The sequence below is a fragment of the Ruditapes philippinarum genome, unplaced genomic scaffold, assembly GCF_026571515.1.
Source record: "Ruditapes philippinarum isolate M1 unplaced genomic scaffold, ASM2657151v2 ctg17653_1_1_1_1, whole genome shotgun sequence".
NCBI classification, from domain to species: Eukaryota; Metazoa; Mollusca; class Bivalvia; order Venerida; family Veneridae; genus Ruditapes; species Ruditapes philippinarum.
In genome coordinates this window covers 1-14842 of record NW_026864402.1, presented here as the reverse complement: position 1 = coordinate 14842, position 14842 = coordinate 1, and the positions used below count along the sequence as shown (strand labels likewise).

The following is a 14842-nucleotide window of genomic DNA, read 5'->3' as shown; positions in this document are numbered from 1 at the left end:
GCTCTGGTATATTCTCTGTGGCTTACTGCTATGATCCGGAGTGACGTCCTCGACGTCGATGTCTACCTCGTGGATTTTGTCGAGAAACCCCGTTGAAGTTGACGTTGAATACTAGCTCAGTTATGTTATTTGAAATGATAAATGAAAATCCTGAACTTGATTAGATATTCGACAAGTTGATTTTGAGAAAATCAGACAATATATAAGCAGACAAATTTTTTTTTTTTTTGTTTTTTTTTTGAAGTGGATCTATATATTTCAGATTCTTCATTTATTAGTTCGGGATCATTCTTCATAGAGCTAATCTTTTTCCCGGTGAGTGGTTCCAATTATATTCCTACACTGATTTTCCTTCCAGATATAATAGTGTCCGTCTTTTATATGTCTTTCGACATAGTGCTAAAGAATGAACACTGGAAATTCCAGTGTCATATAAATAATAAGCTTATTTACTTCTGCACACGCGACATGCGAGGGATATTACGAGCACAGCCGATAGCCAATACGTGTGCACGCCATGTTTACGTCATTGCAGACCAGTAAGAGACGACAACGTTTACAGGTTTTATAGTGTAATTGTATTAGTAATACTCTTCCGGTTTTAACAACAACAACAACAACAACAACAACTTAAGTGTTTATTATATTTTTGGTCTTTTTACCCTTTCATACAGATTGTTTAGGTTAAATAAAAAATGACGGTGAGTATTATTAGGTGCATTTGTGTGTGTGTGTGTGTGTGTGTTTGTTTTTAATTTTAATTTCAGAGTAGATCTACGTCGATTTACCTGCGTTTTAAAGCAAACAAAGGGGTACGGCTCATTGAATGTTCACAAAATATGTATTTTATCAGTCGGGCATACTTCCTGATCGAGAAACAAGGGGATTCCCCTTCAAGGCTTCCCGATCAGGCAGTAAACGTCAAAATCCTTCCCGATCGGGAAGTTTTTTGGCCTATTTTTACGTTGTTCAGGAAAAATGGCCGGTGCATAAGGGCTTAGAAAAACCGGAAAGCACCGGATAGCACCGAAAAACCGGAAAGCACTCAAATTTCTCATAAAAACATATGAAAACATTAATTAATCGGTTTGAAAGTGTTACCAATCGATTTATTAGATTAAAATCTTTCAGACAAGTCATTTTTATATTTATATATTGATAATTATTACGAGTATTTAGGAAAATAGATATATCGAGTGCTTTCCGGTCCTGTTAAGATACATGTACATTACCGGATAGCAATATTGTTTATCAAAGTTATTACATGAAAATTTTATTTTATTGGTTTGAAAGTGTTACCAATCGATTTATTAGATAAAAATCTTACAGACAAGTCATTTTTATAAAAATATATTGATAATTATTACGAGTATTTAGGAAAATAGATATATCGTGTGCTTTCCGGTCCTGCTAAGATACATGTACATTACCGGATAGCAATACATGTATTGTTTATAAAAGTTATACATGGATACTTTATTTTATTGGTTTGAAAATGTTACCAATCGATATATTATATCAAAATTTTTCAGACAACATGTTTTTATAATTATAATATGATTATTATTACGTTTGATTAGGAAAATAAGATATATCGAGTGCTTTCCGGTCCTGCTAAGGTACATGTACTTTACCGAATAGCAATATAGTTTATCAAAGTAATACATGAAAACTTTATTTTATTGATTTGAAAGTGTTACCAATCGATTTATTATATCAAAATCTTCCAGACAACATGTTTTTATAATTATAATATGATTATTATAACGATTATTTAGGAAAATAGATATATCGAGTGCTTTCCGGTCCTGTGAAGTTACATATACATTACCGAATAGCAATTTAATTTCTCAAACAATCACATAAGATCTTTGTTTAATTGTATTGTAAATATTACCAATCGATTTATTAGGTATGATACAGTATTATTTCATGTTTTATTCTAAATTCTATGATTATTTAAAAGATTTATGAATGTTAAATAAATTGAGAATGCTTTCCGGTTTTGTTAAGTATATGTACCGAATAGCACTCGAATTTTCCATAAAAAACGTACAACCTTCATTGTATTGAATTGAAAACGTTACCAAGAGATTTATTAGGAAAAAATCTCCCAGACATTATTTTTAGCTCGACTATTCGATAAGAATAAGTAGAGCTATTGCAGTCACCCGAGCGTCGGCGTCGGCGTAACCACTTATGTTAAAGTTTTTGTAATAGTTCAAATATTTTCAAAGTCCATTGACATATGGCTTTGAAACTTTGCACACTTGTTCACCATCATGACCCCAACCTGTAGACAGGAGGAGGTAACTCTATCAAGCATTTTGACAGAATTATGCCCCTTTTTCGACTTAGAATTTACGTTAAAGTTTTTGTAATAGTTCAAATATTTTCAAAGTCCATTGACATATGGCTTTGAAACTTTGCACACTTGTTCACCATCATGACCCCAACCTGTAGACAGGAGGAGGTAACTCTATCAAGCATTTTGACAGAATTATGCCCCCTTTTCGACTTAGAATTTACGTTAAAGTTTTTGTAATAGTTCAAATATTTTCAAAGTCCATTGACATATGGCTTTGAAACTTTGCACACTTGTTCACCATCATGACCCCAACCTGTAGACAGGAGGAGGTAACTCTATCAAGCATTTTGACAGAATTATGCCCCTTTTTCGACTTAGAATTTACGTTAAAGTTTTTGTAATAGTTCAAATATTTTCAAAGTCCATAGACATATGGCTTTGAAACTTTGCACACTTGTTCAACATCATGACCCCAACCTGTAGACAGGAGGAGGTAACTGTATCAGGCATTTTTTTACTATCAAGCACTAAGAATAGTCGAGCATGCTGTCCTACCGACAGCTCTTGTTTTATAATTAATATTACGAATAAAAAAGTTTAAAATAGATATTAAAATAGATATATCGAGTGCTTTCCGGTCCTGCACATTCCATTATTGCTTTCCGGTCCTGTGAAGTAATAGTAATACATCACCGAAAAGCACTGGGCCTCTTACCTCAGACATACCGATGGTATATAAATATTTAAAATGTATGTACCTTGTCTAATATATTTATTTGTTGTAGGCTATATGGAAGACAAGAGGATTCAAAATAGCAGGAAGAGAAGAACAATAATTGTTTCAGTGATGTTTTTTTTTATTTTTGACAATAAACAGTGCAATAAATAAAAATAAACGAAACTAATTACTAAGAACAAAATAAACAGATATAAAACAGAACTTAGCAAACATATATACATACATAATTGAAAAATAAGTATGATATTGAAATCAATCAAGGCACACTTCACGCCTCGTTTATTACACGGGCACACGCTGATTGAACGGACACACGCTGATTTAATTATCACATTTAAAGAGGTGTTAATAATACACAATAACTGGATGTATTTAACTGATTGATTATTTGAGGTATTATATATGATATTGAAATGTCATTTAAACTTATAATTTAATTATATTTACAAACAGTGATGTTTTAAAAACAAAATCAACAAATAACTATCTCATTATTATATACATATAAAACTACAAAATATATATACATAGGCAGACCCCTAGATTTTTTTTATGTAATATTAATATCAATGCATATTATATTATGGTAAATCCATTTCAGTATGGGCTAGACTATAGCCTGATGAGCATAAATGACATCTTAAGACACACTCGAACCTACTATTGCGGTCGTGATATAAGTTTTATATAATATACATTGATATTGATACTTAATATTTATGTTCAACATATTTTTTCCAACAAAAATTTTCAGGCACTGTGAAGAAGAAAAAAATGTTTGCAACGTACGTATGAAAAATTTGCAATTCCAGACAACAAAATGAATGTCATGTCAATGTTATCGGTCATTGTATGTGAGATATTGACACGTGGTGATTTTTCCAAGTGTCCGGGGCTAGCCAAAAAATGTTTTGATAAACAGCGGGCACACATAAATAAGAATTTGGCAAAAACTTTCAAAAACAATTTCTTGAGATTTCCTAACATAAAATTTCCTGGGGACTATGCGCGAGATCTCGTGCATCTAGAGGGTAAAACACCGAGTAATAACGGCATGCACAAATATCAGTGCAAACTACGCAGAGTTTTGTGTAGCTTAAAAACGGCCCTTTTAAGGGCCCAACATATATTACGAAAGAAATCCAGATTTATATTGTCATTTGTTTATCAATAAAGCTTTTTACATATTAAAATATTTTTTGTTATATGTGCCATTTAATTTTCAGGTTCTGCGCATAAATTACGTAAGTTAGTAATAGAATGGGTTCAAGTATAGAATACATCAACAGATATAATATGTCTTCTTCTTCTTCTTCGGATTACATTTAGAAAATAATGTTGATTATAAATTTCTATATTCATATATGATAAGTCTTAACGATTGTCTTGCCACTATATCATGCATTAACATGCCTCCAAATGATGTACTAAGCTTTTAGGCAAAGTAAAAAGGTTCAAGAAATAATTTACAAGTTACTATTATTAAATTTACTTCACATTTTCTAGTGGTAAGACATTCACCAAGAGTATAATAAAACTTGTACTTACCTCGTAAGAGCACCTTCAGCATCATAATCCGATCCACGGAATGCACAGCACTTACATAGATATACTAAATTTCTATCCGACCAGGACTTAATGTCACTTAAATTTGTACAAGTACGATGCAACCAGTTCTTACAATTTGAACACTGAATTGTATCATCAGCACATTCTAATGTACACACAATGCACGGATACTCCGTCATGATTTTTGATATTTTATTTAAGAGATATTCCAATTTAGATTTAATAGCATTTACATAAAAATTATGGTAATGGATTAATTTTGTTGAGGTTTATATACAATTTTATTCAAATAAGAGTAAATTTTAATAGCACCTTGATATAAAGTTCTAAGAGATTTCGTATATATCCGTTACAAACATTTCTTTTCATGAGTGCCGTAATAATCTTCATTAAACAAAATTAATTTTTATATCAAAAGAGTGTGTAGTTAATTGCATTTTCTAATTATCTAATTTAATGTGCATGTAAAGGACAGTGTCTAATTAATGCAACTTTGATGTGCATGTCGGTACTCTCAATTATCATAATTGTGTACAAATTGATTAAATCATCACCTTTTTGTGCTACAATATACAAGGTCTTTAATCAGCATGGATTAGCACGTGTGATAAACAATACAACAACTACTGTCCTCCACTGATGACCACATTGCTTTTCGGTACACATAGTATGTTAAAAATAAAGACAGAACTGAACGAAAATTCATAAGTTTTTCTTTATATCTTATTTTCCTAAATAATCGTAAAAATAATCATAATATAATTACAATAAAGTTTTCATGTATTAATTGGATAAACAATATTGCTATCCGGTAATGTACATGTATCTTAACAGGACCGGAAAGCACTCGATATATCTATTTTCCTAAATACTCGTAATAATTATCAATATATATTTATAAAAATGACTTGTCTGAAAGATTTTGATCTAATAAATCGATTGGTAACACTTTCAAGCCGATTAATTAACGTTTTCATATGTTTTTATGAGAAATTTGAGTGCTTTCCGGTATTTCGGTGCTATCCGGTGCTTTCCGGTTTTTCTATGCACCAGGTGCATAATAGTTTTCAACCCACTTCAATATGAACATCACATTTAAGTGCAGAAAAGATACATCTAAAATCCTACCGAGTCATTTTCTTTTTAAATGCCTAAAACTAAAATTATCTGAAAGTGAATTTGAGTGAAATTTTACGATTTTACTAAGAAGTAGCGGCTTCCCGTTTTGGAAACACTGTTTCCTGATCAGGTATCTAGCATAATATTCACCATTAAATGTTTCCTGTTTGGGAAGTTTTCTTCTTTAAGTTAGCGCGTTCTATTCTGGAATTATTGCTTGGGACAACACCAACAAATAAAGTTATCTGTGCAACAAATCAACATGTGAGTCATGGTGTGAATGTTTTTGAAGTCTGGAGTGTCTAGCAGTTCAGATACAAATGATAGCATCATAGGCGGTGTCTTCTCAAATTTTGTAAAAATGAATATTTGAATATATTCAAATATGGAAAACGAATATTCGAACATCAATGTAGGTTCTTATTCGTTCCCGACCCTAGTTATTTTTATTATGTCCCACTTTGAAGAAGAGCGGGTATATTGATTTGCTAATGTCCACACAATATCTGTATGACTATAATTTGTATGTATACAATTTTATGTTGAAAAAAAAAATGTTAAGTTATGTTATGTTAATGTTGGTCGGTCAGTCCATCGGTAGACCTCACTTATTATCTTAAAAACTATTAATCACAGAGTCTTCATATTTTACATACTAATTGGTCATAACTATAGTAGATGAAACCTATTGATTCCATGGTCACTTTGTCAAAGGTCAAGGTCACAGGGACCCTAAATGTCAGAATGGTTTCCGCTCATTATCTTGATAACTTTTTCTCACAAAGTCTTTATATTTCCAAATTAATTAGTCATATGTAGTAGATGACACCTATGATTTTGTGGTCACTAGTTCAAAGGTCAAGGTCACAGGGGGGCCTTAAATGTCTGAATGGTTTAAGCTCATTATCTTTAAAACTATCTATCACTAAGTCATTATATTTCACATATTGATTGGTCGTAAGTAGTAGATGACCCTATCGATTTTTGGGTCTTTAGGTCAATGGTCAAGGTCACAGGGACCTTAAGTATGTTTGTTTATCCGTCGTTAGACCACATTGTTTGTGCTGATTATCTTAAAAGCTATTTATCAAAAAGGCTTCATATTTCATATATTGATTGGTCATAACTATTAGATAACCTATATTGATTTTGGGGTAACTAGCTTAAAGGTCAAAGTTGCAGGTGTTTTAAATTTCGGAACGGTTTCTGCTCATTATCTTGAAAACTATTTATTAGAAAGTCTTTGTATTTCACATATTGATTGGTCATAACTAGAAGATGACCCTTTTTGATTTTGGAGTCACTAGGTCAAAGGTCAAGGTCACAGTGACTTGAATGTCAAAATAGTATCCGCACAATAACTTAAAAAGTATTTTTCACAAAGTTTTCCTATTTCATGTGTTGATAAGTCATATGTGGTAAATGACCCTTATTGATTTTGGGGTCACCAGTTTAAAGGTAACAGGGTCCTTTAATGTCATAATGGTTTGCGTTCATTATTTTGAAAACTATTAACCATTATTTGAGAACTATTTATCACTTAACCTTTTATATTCCACTTATTGATTGGTTATAATTAGTAGATGACCCCTGTCGATTTTGAGGTCTTTAGGTCAAAGGTCACAAGGACGTTAAATGTCAGAATGGTTTCTACTCATTATCTTCAAAACTACCCGGTTACAATAACCTTGAATGTTCAAAGTAGATGCTCAAAGTTACATGTACATGATAGTATAACATTTATTCCAGCTACTCTCCATTTTGTTCAACTTAATAATGATAGATTTCATTCAATTTCAGCTAGAAGGGGGGGGGGGCATATATGTCATTATGATATTTCTTGTTTTATTTATTTATTTTATCTTATATTTTATTCATTTTTTAAAATTAAAGTGGCTTAAAGGGTATGTTCTATATCTTACGAAATATTTAAATATTTATTAACAGCAAAATTATGCTGGTTCCATTATTATATCATAATATGGTTGACTCCTGAAAAAGTAATGTAACATAGAATATCACTGTTATTAAATACAAATGAATCTTGTAAGTAAACAGGAACACAATACTGTTTTGCTATATTAAGTAGGGTTTTATCCGTTTAGCAATGATTTTGTTCTTGCGCCATTCGCGTTTAAGGCAATAAATTATCATATTTATTTCATACAATCATTTTGGAAGTATACTTTTTAAAAATGTTAACAATAATTTTTGCATCAGATATTGCTTTATACACTTAAGTTTCAGAAATATGACACAGTCACTACAAACACATGTAGTATGCAAACACGTCTTGAGCTATAGCCAAAAAAACTATTTAAGTGAGCTCTAGTCAACATTTGAATTATTTGAGCTGCATGGTAATTGTTTTGAGAAATTACACTCTATGCAATGTTGTTCAACATGTGCTTTACAATCTTAACAGTATGAAACTTTTGTATTGTAATGATGATTTTTGAACTGTCCGTCAAGTATAGCTAATGTTTTGATAGGTATTATTACGCCTAACAAGAACATAAGTTTCGCCAGATATATTCTACTCGTCGTGATTGAAGTATGTTCCACATGTCTTTAAAAACTGACCAGGCTTGGCAATTTCTAATCATCAAGGCCAGGTACTACAATAAATATAAGGTACTTCCAGATTGGGAAGCAATGTATCTTAAACTTTTAATGATGAATATTTTGGCTAGATGCCTGATCAGGAAGCAATGTTCCCAAAACGGGAAGTGGCTAGTTTTTGGTAAAATCTAAAAACTTTACTTAAGTTCACTTTCAGATTATTTAAATTGTAAACATTTAAAAAGAAAATGACTCGGTAGGATTTTAGATGTATCTTTTCTGAACTAAAATGTAATATTCATATTGAAGTGGATTGAAAATTGTTATGCAGCGGCCATTTTTCTTATACTACATAAAAAAGGCCTAAAAAACTTCCCGATCGGGAAAGATTTTGACGTTTGTTGCCTGATCGGGAAACATTGAGGGGAAATCCCCTTGTTTCCCGATCAGGAAGTATGCCCGACTGTTTATGGTAGAAAACATTTATCCTAAGTCAGAAATGAATTCTTAGTCCATTCCCATTACACTATATACTAATATATAGACTAGGGTAACAACCCCCATAAGAAGGTGTCTATGCCCAATAAGGGTTTTTGCCTCGCAGTTTTTTACACGATACAGCATTTATAAAAAGGAATTATGCAATTTGTAGTCGAATGATTTATCTATCGAACCAATGTAAAATTTTTCTTATATCTCCTATACTTGACGAGTACTGGCCTTCAAAGTAACAAAAAACTGTTCATTTTTGCGAGGTCGACATCGATCGTGGCTACGCAGGAAACACAAAGTTACACGACTGTTGCAATCGTTGGAGATAATATCACAAGCATTTATCATGCTTGGCAATTAAAAATACATAAAAGTAATCAAATTATACCAATAACCTATAATTACAATGTGATATAAACTCACCTGCGGCTTCAAAATATTTTCCCGTTGAAAATTCTATAAAACACCGACATCTTGACGAATGTAAACAACCGTCATCTGATTGGTCGATTTATTTCCCGAAAATATACCCGTAAATTTCGGAAAAAAAACGACCAATCAGATGACGGTTGTTTATATTTGTCAAGATGGCGGTGTTTTATAGAAATTTCAACGGGGAAATATTTTGAAGCCGCAGGTGAGTTTATATCACATTGTTATAATAGGTTATTGGTATATTTTGATTACTTTTATGTATTTTTAATTGCACAGCAAAATGCAAGCGTTAAACTGATTCACAACAATTGCGGAATTTGCCTGACAATAGACTAAAAGACATTGATGTTTATATTTTATTTTCAATTGATAAATACATTTTTGAAAGTTTGGTCTATGATTGAGCATGAAATTGAAAGAAAAGAAGAAAAACTTTTGAATCAAGCTTGAAAGGCAAGACAATAGACAATTTTTGAGTTTTTTATAATGCTATGTGTTTTTGAGCAAAAACTATTAGACGTCAGACTTGACCGACATAAAACTATAACAAGCCTATGACGTCTTATTTATTGGACTACATTGTATCGTGCTATTCAGGCCATCCTTAAAAAAATGTTTGTTTGCAGTAACCCGACCCAGAATTTTCAAGGTGGGTAGGTAGGTCAATTTTTTTTTTTTTTTTTTTTTTATTATTATTATTGAACTGCACTCCCAAATAAACATGGAATTTCAAAATGCTGGACAATTTATGCTTTGATAATCTGGTAACAATTGATAAATTGATAAATGAATTCTAATTAAATAATACATACATTTTATTTCTTCTATTAACCTTTAAAAGAACAAAAACAAAGCACAAGGCATAATTTTCTGATTAAAAAATTTTTTTTTTTATCCAGACCATGAAAAAAACCTTTTGAGTAGGGGCAAATTTTGTGAGTAGGTTCGCGTTACTGCAAACAAACATTTTTTTAAGGATGGCCTCATTGTATCGATCTTTTTTTACAAATCTTTTGATTTCTTGCAAAATGCCCCACCTACTGATTGTTAACATTAACAACACTGTCACGAAAATCTTTCACATTCGTTTTTTGTGCCTTAAAAATGGTCAAAAATGTGTTTCCAGTGCCCGCAAGACATTGTAGATAATAAATAGACATATAATAGTGTGTTCTTATCAAAAGTACATTTACTGTCTAATAAATGTTCCCAAATTAATGCTGACATTTTAAAACAGACATCTTTGTTTGTTATTAAGTGAAAAAATCTAACATAAAGAGGTTCAGGCTTCCCAAACTTTGACTAATTGAGCGATTCACACAATGGCGTGACCTAATTCTTCAACGTTTTTGACATGTCTGTAAAATATCTGTATATTCCAAAGCTAAAAGCTATATATCAGTGATGTTTTGCCATGTAAATATTATACTGTGCTTCTCTTAGTTCATGGTACTTAATGCTTTGAAACAAGAAAGAGCAACACATGAAACATAATTACTAATGGTACAAAAATTGTCATAAGCTGTAACATAGTGGTATTTTCTGCTGTATGACACAAGAAAACAACAATATATTCAGCCAAAATCAGTTTAAATGGCAAGACGTAGACCATATGTCAGCCATTTTGAAAACAATTTTGTCATCATATAAATGGCGGTAATGGTGTTTTATTTCATTTTTTTCATGTTTCAGTTAAAATTTCTACATGCTATTTTGCTTAATTTTAAATATTAAAACTATTTGTAACATTGTAACTCAAAAATTATTTTTTCAACAAACAAGAACATTTAGAAAATGATGATTGTTTCAGACGTATATGTTTCAGACGTATGCACAAATTTTAACGGACTATTGTTGCTTTTTACAGAAATTTGTAAAATCTTGTTCTGTTTTACATCAAAATCTAAAGATTTAAAATATATTGTACAAAAAACTTTGTTGTTTAGGTGTTTGAATGAAAATATGTCATTTCTGACCAAATTTAACACTGGTAACATGAAAATATGCCATTACCGTGAAATAAGTGATGACGCGGAATTAGTGATGTTGAGTACATGACAAAAGGATCAAAATAAATTAAACAAAATAAAGATTCAGGATGATTTAATTTTTATAACTGCAGTTGTGATTTATGTGTAAATAGATCGATACAACGGGGTTCCAGGCTAATATCAATTTGCAGCTAAATGACATCACTAGAATCGTTGACAATAACATTATTGTTCCCACTTAACGTGACGTAACCACTAAAAATGTGGCGCGCTGAACAATAAGAACGGACACAAAACGGGCAGCATTTATTTGTTGATGTCGTGTTAGAATCGAAATAATATATCCAAATCGGTGATTTTATTGCTTGATTACATCACTGTTTGTCGTTCAGATGCGCATCATTATATCACTTTTATGTGATATAATTCCCCGCATCTGAACTCCAAACAGTGATGTTATGAGCAATAAAAATCACAGTTTTGGATATATTATTTCTTAATTAAAAGTTTTTTTTTCATTGACAGCTGATAATAACTGATCAATCTGTGGGCTTGATCTGACCTGCAAGGCTGTTGACATTGTGTGATACAAATTAGATTAAAAAAGATAATCAAAATTTGTTATCAGATACGCATGGACAAATAATTTTATTGGAAGGTAGCTCATTTGAAACAATTCAGATTTAAAGCATTGATGGACTGATTTGACTGGTAAATCATGATGAACGATTTTTCTAGGGGTGTATGCTATACATTTAGGTTTTTTAACAATATCAGTATGCTGTTGTTTTGAATATCTCAAATAACATCATTCATACTATGTACAATGTATTATTATTGGGCCACTTCGGTCACAATTACTGATACTTGGGGTATGCCTCTAACTTGTGATCCTTATTCAGTATTCTTACCAAGAAGGTGCCTCCAAACTGAATAATTATATTTCCAATAAGTTTCAACCTACATGTACCAATTATACAATTCAATAAAAAGTTGTATAAAGTCAATTGTAAACTAGAACAATCAAGTATGTTTAAGTAAAGAATCAAATAATTGTAATCTGATTTCAGTTTCAAGGATCTTTTGAAGAGTTTTTCAAGCAGCAGAAGGTATGTAAACTGGCACATTATTAAGCCAAAGAAATAAACATATTTTTAGCTCACCTGAGCATGCTCAGGGTGAGCTTTTAGGATCGATGATTGTCCGTCGTCCGTCGTCCGTCCGTCGTCCGTTCACATTTAGTTGTTAACACTCTAGCGGTCACATTTTTGCCTCAATCATCATCAAACTTGGTCAGGATGCTTATCTAGTTTATAGCTCGGATGAGTTCGAACATGGGTCATCTCGGATGAGAAACTAGGTCACAAGAGCTAAAAATAGAAAAACCTTGTTAACACTCTAGAGGTCACATTTTTGCCTCAATCATCATCAAACTTGGTCAGGATGTTTGTCTAGGTGATAGCTGGGATGAGTTCGAACATGGGTCATCTCGGATGAAAAAGTAGGTCACCGGAGCTAAAAATAGAAAAACCTTGTTAACACTCTAGCGGTCACATTTTTGCATCAATCATCATCAAACTTGGTCAAGATGCTTGTCTAGGTGATAGCTCGGATGAGTTCGAACATGGGTCATCTCGGATGAAAAAGTAGGTCACCGGAGCTAAAATAGAAAAACCTTGTTAACACTCTAGCGGTCACATTTTTGCATCAATCATCATCAAACTTGGTCAGGATGCTTATCTAGTTGATAGGTTGGATGAGTTCGAACATGGGTCATCTCGGATGAAAAAAGTAGGTCACCGGAGCTAAAAATAGAAAAACCTTGTTAACACTCTAGCGGTCACATTTTTGCATCAATCATCATCAAACTTGGTCAAGATGCTTGTCTAGGTGATAGCTCGGATGAGTTCGAACATGGGTCATCTCGGATGAAAAAGTAGGTCACCGGAGCTAAAAATAGAAAAACCTTGTAAACACTCTAGCGGTCACATTTTTGCATCAATCATCATCAAACTTGGTCAGGATGCTTATCTAGTTGATAGCTCGGATGAGTGTGAACATGGGTCATCTCGGATGAAAAAAGTAGGTCACCGGAGCTAAAAAATAGAAAAACCTTGTTAACACTCTAGTGGTCACATTTTTGCATCAATCATCATCAAACTTGATCAAGATGCTTGTATAGGTGATAGCTCGGATGAGTTCGAACATGGGTCATCTCGGATGAAAAACTAGGTCACAGGAGCTAAAAATAGAAAAACCTTGTTAACACTCTAGTGGTCACAATTTTGACTCAATTGTCATCAAAACTTGGTCAGGAAACTTGTCTAGGTCATTGCTGGGAAGAAATTGAACATGGGTCATCTCGGATGAAAAAGTAGGTCACCGGAGCTAAAAATAGAAAAATCTTGTTAACACTCTAGTGGCTACTCTTGTGATCCAAATATTCTGTTAATTGGTCTGAAAGTTTGTTTTGATGATTTCTAAGTCAAGTTCGAACATTGGTCATCTTGGATGAAAAAAAACTAGGTCACACCGCCCAAATATGGAAAAACCTTGTTAACCATTCTAGTGGTCACATTTTCGACTCAATTTATCATCAAACTTGGTCAGGATGCTTGTATAGGTAATTGCTTGGATGAGTTCGAAATCGCATGTGGAACTAGGTCACCGGAGCTAAAAATAGAAAAATCTTGTTAACACTCTAGTTAGTCCCTACCGGTTTAACCGGAGGGGACTTTAGGTTTACCCTCCGTCCGTCTGTCCGTCTGTCTGTCTGTCCGTCTGTCCCTGTCTGTCCGTCTGTCTGTCTGTCTGTCAGTCCGTCAGTCCGTCCGTCCACAAAAACTGGATCCCGCGATAACGCAAAAGTACTGAAAATATTTTTATGAAACTTGATATATGGATAGATGGCAGTATGGAGATTATGCACGTCTTTTTTTTTTTCTTCCTATGTTGAAAATTCTGGTTGCTATGGAACAAAATAGTCTGAAAATATGGCAAATTTAACACATAAACTGGATCCAGTGATAACTCAAAAAGTACTGAAAATACTTTTATGAAACTTGATATATGCGTAGATGGCAGTCTGGGGATTATGCACATCTTTTTCTTTTCTTCCTATGTTAAAAATTCTGGTTGCTATGGCAACAAATAGCCTGAATTTCAAGATTTCTGATTTAAATTTTTTCAGCTTTTTCACTATATGTTCTTTATTCTTAAGGTGTTTACTTCAAACTTTAAATATAAGTTTCTGGTCATCAACCACATCATATGTGACAAGGTTTATAACTCTGGCACAAAAAATTATCAGTATTACCTCCCTTGAACTTAGATTTTTTAGGGGAAAAAATGTTGTCTTTTTTAAATAACTTCTTTATTTCCTAATGTATCTACTTCAAACTTCATATATATGTTTCTTATTATCACTCGACATTTTTGAGAAGGTTAAATACTCTAGCAAGACTATTTCCAGAATTATGTCCCTTTGAACTTAGATTTTTTTCGAGAAATTGGTATTTCACTCCAACTTCTTCATTCCTTATAGGATTTTACTTTAAAGGTACTCCACTGAGGTACGGCCGAATGTCACAAAAAAAAGTAAAATTTCACGAACCGATATTAAATTTC

The 14842-nt window shown here is 32.5% G+C and overlaps 1 long non-coding RNA gene across 1 annotated transcript; it reads left to right on the top strand.

The window, feature by feature from the left end:
- The first annotated feature begins 609 nt into the window (after positions 1–609).
- LOC132725457 (uncharacterized) lies at positions 610–12324 on the top strand. Its single transcript, XR_009625060.1, has 2 exons — positions 610–701; positions 12286–12324. It is a non-coding gene; the product is annotated as an uncharacterized LOC132725457 (long non-coding RNA).
- The last annotated feature ends 2518 nt before the right edge of the window (positions 12325–14842 follow it).